Source organism: Myotis davidii, unplaced genomic scaffold, assembly GCF_000327345.1.
Source record: "Myotis davidii unplaced genomic scaffold, ASM32734v1 scaffold1703, whole genome shotgun sequence".
In the NCBI taxonomy this organism is placed as follows: Eukaryota; Metazoa; Chordata; class Mammalia; order Chiroptera; family Vespertilionidae; genus Myotis; species Myotis davidii.
Genome location: NW_006293780.1, coordinates 878635 through 894264, shown reverse-complemented (window position 1 = coordinate 894264; position 15630 = coordinate 878635). Strand labels below are relative to the sequence as shown.

Below are 15630 nucleotides of genomic sequence, written 5' to 3'. Positions count from 1 at the left end.
AGTATCCCAGAGCCAGGAGAACGTTTGCATCCCGATGAAATCCCAAGGGTTTCCTTGGAGGGCCAGCCGTGGGCCCAGCTGAGCGTGCTGGGGCACCCGTAGCTCCTGGCTACATGGCAGCACCTCGCACTGAGCAGCATTTGCCATGGGTGGGGGGAGGCATGGGCCCGGGCAGCTGGGACCGTAACCTTGACCGGCTGCCCTGTACTGGGTGTCATCATGAGTCAATTCTCATGTACGTACAGTCTGTGCTTCCAGTCTGTGCCTGAGGCTGCCAAGCCCTCTGACCTGGGAGCAGGGTGTCTGGCCTCGGCCAAGGTCAGGGGACTGGCTGTCCCTTTTTGAGGACAGTCTGTCTGACTCCCAAGGTCTGCGACAGCTGTCAAGACTCTGAGTGCCTCTCCATGGGGCCCCGCCTTCCCCAGTGGGTGCCATTCACCCCTGGGCCCATCGGACTCCCTGCGTCCTTGGCTAGCCACCACCTCTCATGTGGATCCTGCACTTGGCAGTTTACCAAATCTGTTTGCAGTGGGATCTCCTGGGGGAGCAGGCACACCCCGTCCTGTTTCCATGCTCTGCTGTTACTGCCCTGAAACTTCGCTAATTTTTGATCAAGGAGCTCGTATTTTTCTGTCGCGCCGGGCCCCGCACATTCTCAGGCGATCTTGGTTTTGTCTTCCAGGGGCCAGTGAGCATCCCCACTTTACAGACAAGGACCCGGGATCTCCAGCGTAGAGACTCCTGCACCCGCCCGGGGCCTGGTGAGATGCTCAGTAAATACAGCTACGAGGGAACTGACTTTGCCTCCTGAGGCTGGGGGTCGGGGGGAGTCCTCTCTGATTTTCAGAACCCGCCCCTCCTGTTTTCCCACTAAGCAGCCCTGGCACCAAGTGTCCCTCCCTGGGAGCCCCGGGAGGGCTGGGCAGTGATCCTATCTCAGCTGTGCCCTCAGGGCCCAGCGCGGTGCCAGGCCACGGATTTAGTGGGCCTCCAGGGAGTGTCGCTAAGTGAGCAGAGAGTAGACAGGCCTGGGAGAGGAGATGGCTTTCTTGCTCAAGGTCTCTTGTCAAGAAGCTCCAGAGCTGAGCTCAGGTCCGCGGACTCCGAGCCAGTGCCCACCCCTGGCCGTGCAGCTGCCTCCAGGCCCGCTGACCCTGCTTCAGGGCTGCAGGCTGGGAGTGGATCCCTTCCTATCCCTTCAGGGGACCAACTGAGAGAGGGAACTGAGGTCCCTGCACATTTGCTGCGTGTAGCAGACACTGTGAGTGCCCACTCAGGCCCCCAACCCTGACCACTCGGAGCACACCTCCAGTTCCCACCTGCCGGCACCTGCTTGTCCGGCCCAGGCTCCCTTTGCCACAGGAGAGACCACAGGGCTAGGGAATGACACCCCCAGGAGCAGCCCTCAACCACTGACAGATGGGGGTACCATACCCAGCTCCCCACTCCTTTCACGGGATGGCTCTGAGGCTCCGTGCCACCCTGGCTCCCAGGGCCCTGAGGTTTAGGCTCCAGCTGCCCCCGTGTAGCTGGCCAGAGAAACGCCCTTGGTTAGCTGACTTCCCTCTGCTGCCTCCCCGCCCTTCTCCTCTGCCATGAAAGGCGGGGTCTCTTCCAACCCGCAGCGAGCACTCCCATCCTCGTCTCAGCATCTGCTCCTGGGCCAGGAACCCGAACCAAGAATCAGGGCCTCATTTCTTTGGGGCTCCCAGCAGTTCCCTTCTCCTGGGGCCTCCTCCAGAACCTTCCAGAGTGCCGCTGTGTCCAGGCAGGAGGCACTGCTTCCTGAGGCAGAGCTGGGCGACACTCCTCCATGGGCTGAAGTCAGAAGTGGCCAGGTGACCAAGGGCGAGTCAGGTGACACGAGCCTAACGTCTGTCTACGGCCTCCAAGCCTGGCCGGCAGGACTCCTCCGTGTGCCCCGTCCATGCTGTTTCCTCTCCCACCACAACGCAGATGGACATGGTGACCTCGGAAGCCGCACAATTATAAGATGGCAGAGCCACCCACGGAAGCAGCCTGGGTCCTTGAGCCATCTGTGGGGAGAGCCACTGGCCAGTGAAGAATACCGGCGGTGTGTGCATTTTCAAGAGAGAGAGAGAAAAGACTCTGTTTGAGCCATTGCTGCTTTGAGATTTGTTACAGCAGCAGATCCTTGCTGATTCTGAAGGCAAGAGGCCGGGCCTCTGAGGAGGGCAGTCCTGACCCTGCTCCTTGGTGTCTGTGTCCATGAGCAGCTCCTGTTATTCTCACTGCAGACCGGCCTAGACCCGTGGTCGGCAAACTGCAGCTCGCGAGCCACATGCGGCTCTTTGGCCCCTTGAGTGTGGCTCTTCCTAAGCCTTAGGAGTACCCTAATTAAGTGAATAACAATGTACTTACCTATATAGTTTAAGTTTAAAAAATCTGGCTCTCAAAAGAAATTTCAGTCGTTGTACTGTTGACATTTGGCTCTGTTGACTAATGAGTTTGCCGACCACTGCCCTAGAGGATTGACTGTCCCTGTTTTATGGTTGAAGAAGCTGAGGCCCAGAGTCGCATGGCTAGGAGGCGGCAGACAGGAATTCAATCTGACTCCAAACCCCGTTCACAGATCGCAGGAGGCTCCAGACCCTCCTAAGCCCTCTCTCCAAACGTCCTGGTCCTGGTTGTCCACCCCTCATGGGACCTCAAAGTTGATGCTGAGGATCCTGCCACATCAGTGCCAATAGCCAGGACTTTGCATGAGAGCATGGGCCTGGGATGCCTCTGCCCACGACCTGTGGGACATTTTTTATTATTACTATTGTTTTTTAAAAAAAACATGTTTATCGATTTCAAAGAGGAAGGGAGAGGGAGAGAGAGAGAAACATCAATGATGAGAGAGAATCATTGATTGGCTGCCTCCTGCACACCCCCCGCTGGGGATCGAGCCTGCAATGTGGGCATGTGCCCTTGACTGGACTTGAACCTGGGACCCTTCAGTTCTCAGGCTGATGCTCTATCCATTGAGCCAAACTGGGCAGGGCCCAGGGGACATTTTAGGGGCTGATGCCCGGCAACTGGGGCGATGTCTCAGTCAATCTCATCTCATCTTCAGGCTGTGTCCCTGTCCCCAGGAAGCCCCCGCTGCCCTGACAGGAGAAGAAAGCTGCGCCTCACTCCAGCTCTGTGTGCTGCCCAGTGTCTTCAGACCCACCGTGTCCTCTAGTCAGGGGTGGCTGGAAGCTCCCCATGACCTGGAGACACATTCGTGCACCATTCAAAGGCCCTGCAAAGGTGTACCAGATTTAGAAAGAAAAACACAGGATTCCCAGGGGGACACAGACACCCTTGTCGGACAGGCAAGAGACTTCCTGGGTCAGAAACCAGACCACTGGGCACTGCAGCCCGGAGATAATCTCCAGGCCCCAACAGTCCTGCTCTGGGACCTGTGGACCAACAGACACCTGATCCCCCGCCAGGGCCAGGGCCCAGCGTTGCTGCTAATTATAGACCCTGAGGGGCCAGCCGGCCAGCCAAGAAGGGCCATAAAAGAGCCAACATCAACCAGAAAAGTCAGCTCTGATCCCAGGAGCCCAGGGGCTGGCAGTGCCCAGAGCTGCAGGACACCACCCCCAGGCACAGCTCTGGCTGCTGGCAGGCCCTGTGTGTGCTCGGGTCACACGCTTGGCAGGCCAGGCCAGGCGCTATGACAGTGCAGTTTGGAGCTGATGCCGGTGAGCTTCGATGGCACCAGAAAAATTGGGAAGGAAGGAAGGAAAGGAAAGAGCAGAGAGAGAGATAGAAAAAGGAATGTAAAATCTAAGCCCTGTATTAGCAGATTGAACTTGGAAATATATCTTATGATCTCTGAGCCTCCGTCACCTTAGCTGTGAAACAGAGGTGGCCACATCCGCCCTCAGGAGGGTGTGAGACACCACACACTGTCACCTGCCTCGCCCCAGGGACACCTCGCACCAGGCGTCCCCAAGGGGCTCCCAGACGGTCAGCCTCATGGCTGTACAAGCCATGTGTGCGCATGTGAGAGTGTCCACATGAACCAAGATCAGCTGTAAACACATATGTTAGCTGAATTCTGCCCAGCAGCACTTTACTTTGAAATGACCTGTGATGGGAGGTTGAACACCAGGATTCAGACACTCTCCCAAAATCATTACTACCCTGTTATTTAATTTCTGGTTTTGAAAATGTTTAGATAGGTTTGCTTTGAATTCCAGTTGATTTACAATTAGAGTTTGTAATCTCCGAGAACGAAGGTATGTGGGTGCAGCCAGGCATGCTGCTCAGTCTGGCTTCCGAGGGACTCCGAGCTTGGGGGGGGGCCTATATTCTTTACAGCTCCACAACGCAGACCCTTCTTTTCTTGGGGAACGATTTGCGTAGAACTTTCCAGAAGGGCCAAGGCAGGCATCTGGGTGGCGAGGCCCACACTCTTGTTAATGTGTCAGGTGCCCCTCACCCCACATGTGCACACACGTGCACCAAAAAGAAATGACCTTTTGAGATTTCAACAGTTACTTAATATTTTATAACTCATTTATTTGCCAACTGTCTATATATATAAAAAGCCAGCCACCGTAACACCAGAATGACCAGAGCTCAGAACACTGGGTCCCTTGCCCAGGCTGGCCCCGCCCCCCCAGGGAGCGGTTAGGGGCGCCCCTAGGCAATGCGATAGGTTGTGAGTTTGATGGGGGAAAGTCAAAGAAATAGGGGGAAAGGTCTTAAGGGTTTGTGGGGCTGGGGTGGTTGGCCGGAGTAGGTGCAGAGTGTGCTGGGGAAGGAAGAGGAAGATCCGATGGGAAACGGCTCAGCACAGTACCTTTCTCATTGCGAACCGGGACCGCCAGCCGGGGACTGACTGGGCGGTTGTCTCATGAGTGTGATTGGGTCCGACATGTTCATGGCAGTGGCAGTGCTCCCAGAACTTCACTGATTACAAATAGTAAACAGCCATCAACGTAAAAGAACAGAAAAATCCTCTCCAACTAGAGGCCCTGGACGTTGCAATGTGACTGAAGGAAACACCACATAAGGAGCTAGAAAAACCGAAGTAGGTGTCCAGAAGATTGTGGGATTGTGGAGGGCGCCTGGGCACCTACCGCTAGAACGTGAGCCTGTTATTGCACGTGTACATAGTCCTATAGTCCTCAGTCTCACAGTATTTGGACGTGACTTCTGGCGGGAAATTATTCGGATTGAGGTTTGCTGTTCCCTTGCGGCGAGGAAGATCAGAATTAAAGGTTTTGTTTGTTACCTTGGTGTGAAGGGGAGGAAAATGGGATAGTGACAAATAAGAAACTTTGGAGATAGTGAAGGGCAGTTTGTCCAGACTGATGAGAGCTCAGAATTAGAGTTTAATTGGGATAGAACTCCTGCTAATAGCTCCTGATGCCTGAAGTCTGAGCACTCTGCTTTTAGGTTTTCCAGTTCATGGTTTTGGAGATGGCCTATTAAACACCCGTGGTTGGAAAGTGTTTGTGTAGAAGCCAGCAAGTATTAAGTATTTGCTGTGTATACCAGGCTTAGCTCTCGGTAAGGAATATGGAATAATGTTAAACACCTCATGTTCTCAGAGAAGCTTGAATTTTAAAATAAAAAATAAAGGAGAAATATAAATATTAAAAATAAAAAAGAAGCTTGAGTTTTACAGGCGAAATCAGGCAGGCAGGCAGAGAAGTTAGGGGAGTTCAGGCAGGCAGGTGAGCAGGATAGGGCCTAAACCTGCAGTCGGACATCCCCCAAAAGGTCTCGGATTACAAGAGGATGCAGGCTGGGGTGAGGGCCCCCCAACCCTGATGCAAAAATTTCATGCACTGGGCCTCTAGTTAGATTACAATCCCTTCTTTTCCTGACTTAAAGAAGGTAAGCTATGTGCGTGCAGAGTGCATGTGATCTGAGCATCACCGGTGCGCGTGTGCCTGTGTGTGTGCACATGCATGCGTGTGCAGGTCTGAATGCTCCAGCTTACAGCAGGGGCTGGGCCCTAGCAGGGCTGAGACCTGCCAGGCTCCCCCACCCCTTTCCTGCTTAATGGAGAAATTCCAACCTTCATGGTGACCACCGAGGCTGTCCCCCCCGCTTTGCTTAAATCATGGCTGTTTCTTCCTCTGCCCGTGACCTCCAGGGCTGGTTTCCCAGCCCTGTTCAATGAGCCATCCCTGTAACAGTCACAGGCATTGAAATCCTAACACTTGGCCCTCCGGACAGCAGCTATTCCTGAAATCCACAGCCACCCTCTGGGATGGAAGGAGAGCTCCGCCTCTCCCCTCCCCTCCCCTCCTTTCCCCTTCCCTCCTCCGCTCAGCGCAGACCTTCCTCTACTCCCACAGGCTTCCTCCCACTGCATACCACCCCACCAGCCGGGCTTTCTCCACAGTGGCACCATGAACATTTAGATGTTAATTCTTTGTTGAGGGGTGTCTTGTGTATCGAAGGACATTTAGAAGCATCCCTGCCCTCTACCTACTAGATGCCAGGAGCGCTACCTCGCCCTCAGGTGTGGCTATCAAAAAAATGTCTCCAAGAATTGTCAACTGTCTCCTGGGGAAATGGTCCTCAGTTAAGAATCATTGTTTCCAACCAGCCACCAGCCCCTTCATCTCCATGAGGATGTTTAAGATAATAACAACCTCTAACATTTATAAGTCTTCACTCTAATATATGTATATAATAAAAGGCTAATAGACAAATCGACAGGATGGCGGAACAACTGGTGGCTATGACGCACACTGACCACCAGGGGGCAGACTCTCAATGCAGGAGCTGCCCCCTGGTGGTCAGTGCGGTCCCACAGGGGGAGCGCTGCTCAGCCAGAAGCCCGGGCTCATGGCTGGTGAGTGCAGGGGCAGTGGCGGGAGCCTCTCCAGCCTCCGCAGCAGCGCTAAGGATGTCCAACTGCGACTGCCAGCTTAGGCTGAGTGGTACTAAGCCATTGTTGGACATCCCCCGAGGGGTCCCGGACTGCGAGAGGGTGCAGGCCGGGCTGAGGGACTGCCCCCAAGTGCACCAGGCCTCTAGAATTTATTTATATTAATTATTGCAAGCTTCCTGTGAGACATGGGTACTGTCATTTCTCCCTTGCACCTTAAGGCTCAGAGAGGTTAAGTAAGTTGTCCAAGGCCACACAGCTATCAAGTGGTGGATCTGGCAGATGACTCGGTCTGTGCTCTTAGCCACTGGGCTCTGGAGGGACATCTGGGGGCAGTCACCTTACCAGCGAGTCTGTGCTGGGAGTGACCCCAGCTTAACCTATCGGAATGGGGGAGGCACGATGACATTGACAACCAAATGCCCAGGCTTATAGTCTCAAGCTGTTCATCAGGGCGATGGTCTATTGCAAACCACAATCTCTCCAGCCCCAAGCATTTCTGGGAGTCTCCAGGGGCAGCGGGCATCTTAAACGTGCCCATGAGGAAGGCCAGCCTGCCTTCCGGGCTGCGTGGGGTTCCTGCCAACTGCCCCGGCACCTTGGGATTTAGAGTCTACGGCATGAGGCGATGATCAGCTCCTAAGATCGCACTGTAAGCTGGGCGGGGGCTGTGGAAAAGCACCGAATGGATTTCCGGAAGCCATGGCTCCGCGAAGCCTTGCCGAGCTCCCCGGGCTTCGTTCCCCTTCCCACAGCAGCTCGCTGGAGCAGAAGACCCGGGGACCCTCCAGTTCTGGGTGGGACAGAGGCTGTGTGGGTGGAGGTGTGGCCACCACTGCATTCAGGCAGGTCCCCGGAGGGCCTGGGCTCCTCCACCAGGAGAGGACGCCTCCCTCACAGGGTGGCCGGGTCCCAGGGGGGCTGGTAAACCAGGCATCTGCCCACCCCTCCCCACCCCAGGTGTCAGGACCCCTGCTCCACCCCCGGCATACCCAGTGCAGCCCCACATCCAGACCCTGCCCTCCCCACCCCCCCAGAGCAAGCCAGGGCCTTGCCGGAGTGAGTGCCAGGCCTGGCTGACACCTGTGCCATGCCGCGCCGCTGGCTGCCTTGGATTCCCAGAGGAGCAAGGCTGAGGCGGAAGCCGGAGCTGAGAGCAGCCAGACGCCCTTCAGCGCAGCCGCCTCCCGGTGCCAAATGGGCGACAGCTGGGTATCTGGAGCAGCGCCTGCGCTCTGGGCGCCCAGTCTCCAGAGTGGCTGGGCCCGGGACTGCATTTCCAAGGGAGGCGTCTGCCTTCTCCTCCCCCTGCTTCCCCTGCCCCCCAACTCGGTCTGATGGTGAGGGGCTCCCGGCAGGATGCGCAGTAGCCCCATGGCTGGTGGCTGATCCCCGGGAAGGAGGGTGGGTCTTGCGTGAGAGAGGACCTTCCCACAGCTCTGCTCTCAACTTGTCTATGTTCATGCAAAGCCTGCTCCCAGCAGCTGACGCGGGCATGTGGGCCACTCAGGGTGTAGCTTTGCTCCCGCGTCCCTAAGGGTGACCCAGGCGTGGTACTATCAAGCCACAGAGGGGCCATGTGATCCTGCCGGCCCCCGGAGCCAGCAGCCTCCGGGCCGGATCAGCCCAGGCCATTGGACGCCTGACCCGCCTGACCCACAGGAGGTGCCGCCTCTGCCTATGGCCCCTGCAGGGCAGGTGGGCAGGAAGTGGTCCTACGGATGTGTGTCTCCCGAGTGCTGGGCCCTGTGTGGACTGTTGGAGTCCTGGGGTCTCATGGAACCCCTTAACAGCCATGGGAGAGATGTCACTCCCCCATCTCAGAGGATGAAACGGAGATTCAGGGGGGCAGGGCTCTGGCCAGGGTTCGCTACAAGCAGGGCACAACTGGGGTTATCTGACGGCAGTGCCCGTGCTGGGAGCAGGACGAGGTAGTGCTAACTGATTGCATGTGGGTGGCAGCTCCCAGCAAGGAAGATGTCGTCTGTACGCGGCTGGTCCCCAGCACCTCCCCACCAGGCCCAGGACACCTCCAGGGGCAAGACCCTCGTTGGAGAAACTTGGGGCTCACAGACAGACAGCGCCAGGGCCCCGGGCCTCTGCTGCAGTTGACTCCTTTCTCCGGGGCTGCAGGCCCGAGTGCGGGCGAGGATCTCACTCCGCGCCTGGGGCGGGTTATCTCAGAGCTGCCAGTCAAGGATGGTTGGAGAGTCCCACGAGGGGGTGTGGCATTTAGAGCACGAGACTGAGATGTTGGCTGAGGCTCGGCCATGCCCTTCTGTCCTGCTGCTCTGTCCTGGCCACTCTGGTCTGAAGTGTCAGTCACTAGCCAGGAAGGGCCCGGCCAGCTGCACAGAGCCCAAGGTCCCACGGTGGAATTTGCACCTTGGATCTGCTAATGAGAATGGGAACCCTGATAAGATCCACTGTTCCCCCTTTCCAGGCATGTGGGGTGTTAAGAGAATGGGGCCAGGGTCAGGGAGCCTTGGCCAGTCCCCAGGGCCCCTAGTGGTGACCCCTCATCCCAGTGGTGTGACCCCACACCTAGGGTGTCATAAGGCCTGAGACTGGCCTGCCTCTCCCACCAGAGGGTGAAGGCCACCCCTCACTTTGCTCTCTGGATATAGAAACACTTCCTCTCTCAGGAGTTTGCCTTGGCCCCTGAGCTGGGAGGGTGAGCGGGGTGGTTTCTGAATGTCCAGAGGAAAGACGATGTCAGTTGACCACACCCCAGAGGGCACAGGGCCCGTTTTAAAGAAAGGAAGGGGGATGGGGCCTTTGACTGCCCTCCCCACCCCCACTGTCCGCCGTCTGTCCTTCCCCCACACTGCCAGCGTCAGGATCAGTATTTTGTCTGTTCCCTGTCATCTCTTGAGACCAAAATAAACTGATATCAAGAGGCAGCCAAGGATGGGGGCCAGGATGCCAAGGCTGCAGGCTGCTTATTTTAGCGGGTGATATTCCGTTTCTGGGTCACAGCGGTCCCGGCACTTGGCACTGACCCCCATGCCAGCTCCCTCCACCCCACTCCACCCCCTGTCACTGGAAAAGGTGTCATTGTCAGGAGGAAAATGTGCAGGGTCTGGCTCCCTTTCTGAGCCCTAATAGGTGTGGGGCTCAGCAAACTGCCTCCCAGTGCATGTGCAGAAACACACACACACACGCACACATGCACGCACACACACGCGCGCACACACACAGGCACGCACACACACAGGCACACACACACCGTTATTCGCAGGCCTTCGTATGAAATTAAACCTAAAGGGAAGCCTGGGATGTGTGTGTGTGTGTGTGTGTGTGTGTGTGTGGCCAGGAGCCAAGCTGAGCCTGGCGATCAGGGCCACAGCCTTCCCAACTCAGACCCAGGATCTGTGTGGCTTGAATGTGAACACATCCATCCAACAGATAGTTAATGAGCACCTACTATGTGCCAGGCACTGTTGTAGGTAATGACAGACCACAGTGCACAGATGGGAGACACAGGCAATAAACTTATGACAAGTAAATATGTAACAGGTAAAGGGGCTAGAGAGTGGGGGGTAGGGAAGGTTCCGTTAGGACTGGGAGAGTGAGCCCTCCTGGGGCCACGTGCGAATCCTGGGGGCTTTCCCTTGGGGGTCACACCCTTCTTGCTCACTAGCAGGTCGACCAGTTGTTTGGTTTCTGCCTCTGCATCAACCCCTCATTTACCCTTTTCTGTCCCCATAAAAACCCTCCCCAGAGGCCTGTTCCACAGGACTACCTCGGGGGCCAGTACAAAGTTGGGGACCCCGGAAAGGCCCCAGAGATCACTGAGGCCAAGGCTTCTCAGGCATTTACCCAACAGAAGACATGTACTGAATGTTCGCAATTGCCCAAACTGGGAACTACCCAAATGCCCACTGACAGTAGAATAAATGACGTGGAATATGACTCAGCAATGAGAAGGAGCACCCCATAGCTACTTGGAACGGTACGCATGAATGTCACAACATGCTGTCGAGTGAAGGACACAGGTACGGTTCCATTCATATGAAGTTTGGGATAACCTGTGTTGCTCAGAGCCACCACCCTGGCAGGAAGTGCTGGGTGGTGGGGTAGAGACGAGGGCAGGTGCTAAAGGGGGGGTGTACTGGGCTGCTGGTAATATTCTGTTAGAGTTAGATGCTGGGCATGCTCAGTCGGTGAAAACGGATTGAGCTGTACACATAGATATGTGCACTTTTCTGTGGGTGGGGGTATATTTTCCGTCAATAAAAAGTTTTAAATAGGCAGTGTTGTTCAGGCCTTGACTCCGGATGAGTGAAGTCAGAATCTCTGGGTAGAGGCGGGTGTTTTAATATACAGTCAGGGCTGGGAACCGCCAAATCCGCCCAACCTGTTCACTGTGGAGGTGAGTAACCTGTGATGTCAACCGAGGGGGCAGCCTGTCCTTGCCACAGGCTCCGTGGACCTGCGCCTGCAGCATCAAGCCTCCCAACTGGGCCGAGATAAGGGCCAAGGAAAAGCACTTAGTCACCAACTTGTATTTGTATCTTGTGGGGCCCCTTGTCCTGCCCCAACGTTTGGATTTCCTGTTACGTAGGGGACAGAGTTGCAGAGAAAGCATTGGTTTTGTGTCACCATCACCTGTACATTGTGGGCATGGATATACTCCCCAACCTCTCTGAGCCTCAGTTTCCTTGTCTGTGAAATGGGTGATGATAGTACTTGCTGGAAAGGCTGTGAAGGCAGCAGGACGGTGTTGTCACTTATTAGTCAGTGTGCCTGGCCAGCCCCCACCTCTGCTGTCCACCCCCAGCGCACTCTGTGTTTCCTGTGATTCTTCGCCCGCAACATGAGCTCTTGGTTTGCAGGAGCTGAGTCCAGGCACAAATCAACAAGATTGGGAGAGTGGGTTTCCCCAGTTCTGTCGATTTTAAGAGGTTTGTCTGGACTGGGAGGGAGAGGCAAGGCCGAGGGCCACCTCCAAAGGCCAAATCTGGGGAGGCATCTGTGACAGACAGCAGAGGGACCTGTGTCCTGCCTCCAGCGGGGAGCGCATAGAAGCAGCAGGACCCCAGGGATGCAGTCCAGGGAGCCCTAGAACTTCTTCCTGCCGAGGAAAATCCCCTAACGGCAAAGAGAATCGAACAGCCCCTCTCCACCCTTCTCTCCTACCCCCACCATGACACAAGATCTGAGAGGGGCTGAGCTTGAGTTAACCTTGAGGGGCAGCCCAGCCACAGTGGCCCGGGGGCACTGGCCCAGCTGGGGACACACAGTTCAGAGTCGCTGGGAGACAGCCTGGGACAGGTCCTGTCCTCAGCACCAGGTCAGACCCCCAGAACCTTGGCCTGACACCAGGGAACCATGTATTCACTGAGATTTATTTCCAGGTGGAATATTCCACGTGAGTGTAAAGGCATCCTGAATTCTCCTGAGTTTGAGTTAATAAGAAATTGTTTAAGTCGATGAGAAATCATACATCCAGTCTCCTGTCATAAATCCCATATCCTCCAAGGGGAACGGGCCTTCGGAATGGAAATTGTTTGCCAAGGAGAGGAATGGATCAAGTGTACATTTCAGCCCATCGACTCCGCGGCCGGGGATCTGGATGCGTATGTGGGCGTGTAAGCACCTGGAACGCCCCGTGCACGCTCCTGGGTGCTCGATGCACGGGGCTGTGTGTGGCCTTTGCCTCCGGACACTGACAGGAGGCGCCCTTTGCTCCCTTGCACACCCGGGGATCCTCTTCCCACGCCTGGGGGAAGGGCCCCATCTGCTATGTGCCTCTGCCCAGGGCTGGCCCACGTGCTGGTTGGTTCGTTTATTCCCCTGTCCTTTGTGGCTCCAGCCTCATTGCACAGCAGCCAGCGGCTGGAACCCTGGCACCTGCAAATGTCAGCCTCCGCTGTTTGCTGCAGTCCCGGCGAGTTCTGCAAAGGCCGTTTACACTGAACCCCTTCATCATTGTCTCCCTCTCCCCGCTCTCTCATTCAGCCCATCTTCCTTCCTGCCTCCCTCCATTCCCCCTTTTCTCTCTAAGTAGCTCCCAGCTTCTCTCCCTCTCTCCTTTCCCATTCGCCTCCCTCTCCCCCGACTCTCCTTCTCCCTCTCTCTTTCTTCCAATTCATGCTTTTTCTTATTCCTTTTTCTCTTTCTTTTACTTTATGTCTTCTCCCCCCCCTTTCATCTCCTAAATGGTCACAATTTCTCTCTGCCTTTGTCTTCCTGTTTTTTATAATTTTCTTTCCTTTTCTACATTCATTCCTTACCCTCCCTCATTTCCACTCTCTTCCCTTTCCTTTCTTCTATCGTCTCTCTTCATGTTTCCTCTTTTCCTCCATTCTCTTCCCTCTTCTCACCTCTCCCACCCTGTCCCTCTCCCTTGCTCTTGTCTCTTTATCTCCCAGTTCTCTCTCCATTCTCTTTTCCTGCCTGTCCGTCTCTTACCCTCTGCTTCTCTCTCCCCTCTCGCTCCCTCCGGGGTAGTTCCAGAAACATACCCATATATGGCCTCCATGCCAAGGATCACAAATGATGACGTCACGTGAGGGCCAACGTTCAGAGATGCGCTCCCAAGTGAAGCCCGCAGCTGATGCGCCCCGGAGGAGCTGAAGGCAGGACCACAGCCTCCGCCGTGCAATCTCCAAACAGGAAATCTGAGCTCCATAACATCTTATAGTTTGGCTTGCATCATTGGTCATGCGGTGGGCCCGAAATAAACTCCCCGCTTCAAAGGACAGCGTTTCGGAGCGGCCAGGCGGAGCAGCCAGACTCGCAGGGCCAGGGCAGAAGGAACACGCAGGGAGCATGTGCTGAACTCAGACACTCTCAGGAAAATCCTTGCATCCCCCCTGAACGGCCCCCTGAGGCAGAACCTAGCAGGTAATGCACACTTTCCACGCTCCCATGCAGACCTCGAGCGAGGGTGTTTGGCTGGCCACGCTGCTTTCTTGCGTCTCCCCCCACCTCTCTCTGCTTTCTTGGGTGATGAAGCATGCCGGTGACTTTCATTTCAGATCTGGGGGACGGAGGAGCAGCCGTCTGCATGTACTCATCCATCCTTGTGAGGACTCTCGCTCAGAACACCCGTCTGCGGTGCACTTCTAAAAATGGAAATGCAAAAGGCGTTATCAATGATGCTATTGTTGCTTCGCAGGCCTTGGGCAATGTGTGCCAGACAAATGACTTTCAGAAGTGCTTTTATTTCGGGTGAATAGATATTTTCATGCATGGGGGCATCAATTTCATGGAGTGTCTATGTGTGCCCGGTATTGTGGGGCAATAGCAACCAGGGTGCCAGGGTGCTGGGCCTGCAATGGCCTGGGGTTTAGGAGAGGAAATAGAATTTGGAAACAAAAACTAGGGCTCAAGGTGAAGAATGAGAAATGTTATGTGGGAATGCAGAGACGCAGGAATACGGTGCGTGTGTGTGTGTGTGTGTGTGCATGTGAGCGTGTGTGTGTGTAAGCATGAGGACACATGCAACAAGGAGGTGGTCTTTGAAAGGACGGACAAGATGGCATCAGACAGAGGGGTGGAGAGAGGGACTGCAGGTGGAGGGACCGCTTGGCAAAGGCAGACAAGTCAAGGTGGGTCTGGGCTCTGTGGATAGTGCAGTGTGGCTCCGGCAAAGGGCCGTGGAAGTCAGAAGTCAGGGTGAAGCTGGGAGGAGGAGCTGGAGGCATATGCAGATCCCACCAGGTCAGTCAAGAAGACGGAACAGCCCAGCCGGTGTGGCTCAGTGGTTGAGTGTCGAACCACTCACTGGTTCAATTTCCAGTCAGAGCTCATGCCCAGGTTGTGGGCTCATTATCCTCAGTGGGAGGCATACAGGAGGCAGCTGACCAACGATGTTTCTCTCATTGATGTTTCTATATCTCCCTTCCTCTAAAAATCAATAGAAACATACTTTACAAAAGAAGATGGGACACATTCTAATTGTTTCGAGCAGAGGAGGAGCAGGCGGGATCTGACTTCAGGAAGTCAAGAGAATGGACTAGAATGAGGAGGCAGGAGGCGGCGACTGGGGGTGGACAGGTAGATGATGGAGACCCGAGGCTGGGCAGGGGCCGAGCCCCTCCCTTCCCCCTTACAGGGGGCAGAGGGTAGCGCAATGAAGGGAAAGCTCAGCTCATGCATGAGGTTGGGACCGGAGGAGTTCACAGGGCTTCCGGCAGAGCCAGCTGGGCCAGCACACCGGCCACAGGCCTGACCTTTGTCATCAGCGGCCTGGGCCGAGCACAGCGTGGCTGCCAGGGGCAGATGCGCCAATCACTTCCAAAGCAGTCGATGGGTCCCGACAGCTGGTGGCAGGCCTGTTTACAGCACCCCCTCCTGAGGAGCTGGCAGAGGTCTCCACCTGGCACCACTCTAGGTTGCATCATCCGTTCTTGCACAAACAGAATTTGATTCCCAGCTTCAACACCTCCTAGCTGTCTGGCTGTACGCAAGACCCTTAACCTCTCGGAACCTCAGTTTCCACATCTGGAAAATGGGAGTGACAATCACCTCTGACTCATGGTGCCATGAGTGCCTCGTGGGGGAGGGGGTCTCCTCTTCCTCCTCCCTCCATACGATCCACCCCTGGAGACCTCACAGTGGATAACAACACAATGAACTTCCGTGAGCACTCCCCGGGCCCTTGCTGGGAGCCGGGCACTGAGCCCAGTGCTCGTGGCCATTTTTCTCATTGACTCTTCTCAAGGGCTTTATGAGTGAGAGGTGATTGTCATTCCCATTTTCCAGATGTGGAAACTGAGGTTCCGAGAGGTTAAGTGTCTTGCGTAAAGCCAGACAGCTAGGAGGTG

The 15630-nt window shown here is 55.6% G+C and overlaps 1 protein-coding gene across 1 annotated transcript in view; it reads left to right on the top strand.

The window, feature by feature from the left end:
* The first annotated feature begins 13240 nt into the window (after positions 1-13240).
* Positions 13241-15630, top strand: part of ASB2 (ankyrin repeat and SOCS box containing 2) — a 35783-nt gene continuing 33393 nt past the window's right edge. Inside the window, exon 1 of the mRNA XM_006767627.2 lies at positions 13241-13705. The gene's annotated coding sequence lies outside the window, so the exon portion shown is untranslated. The remainder of the gene's footprint in view (positions 13706-15630) is intronic.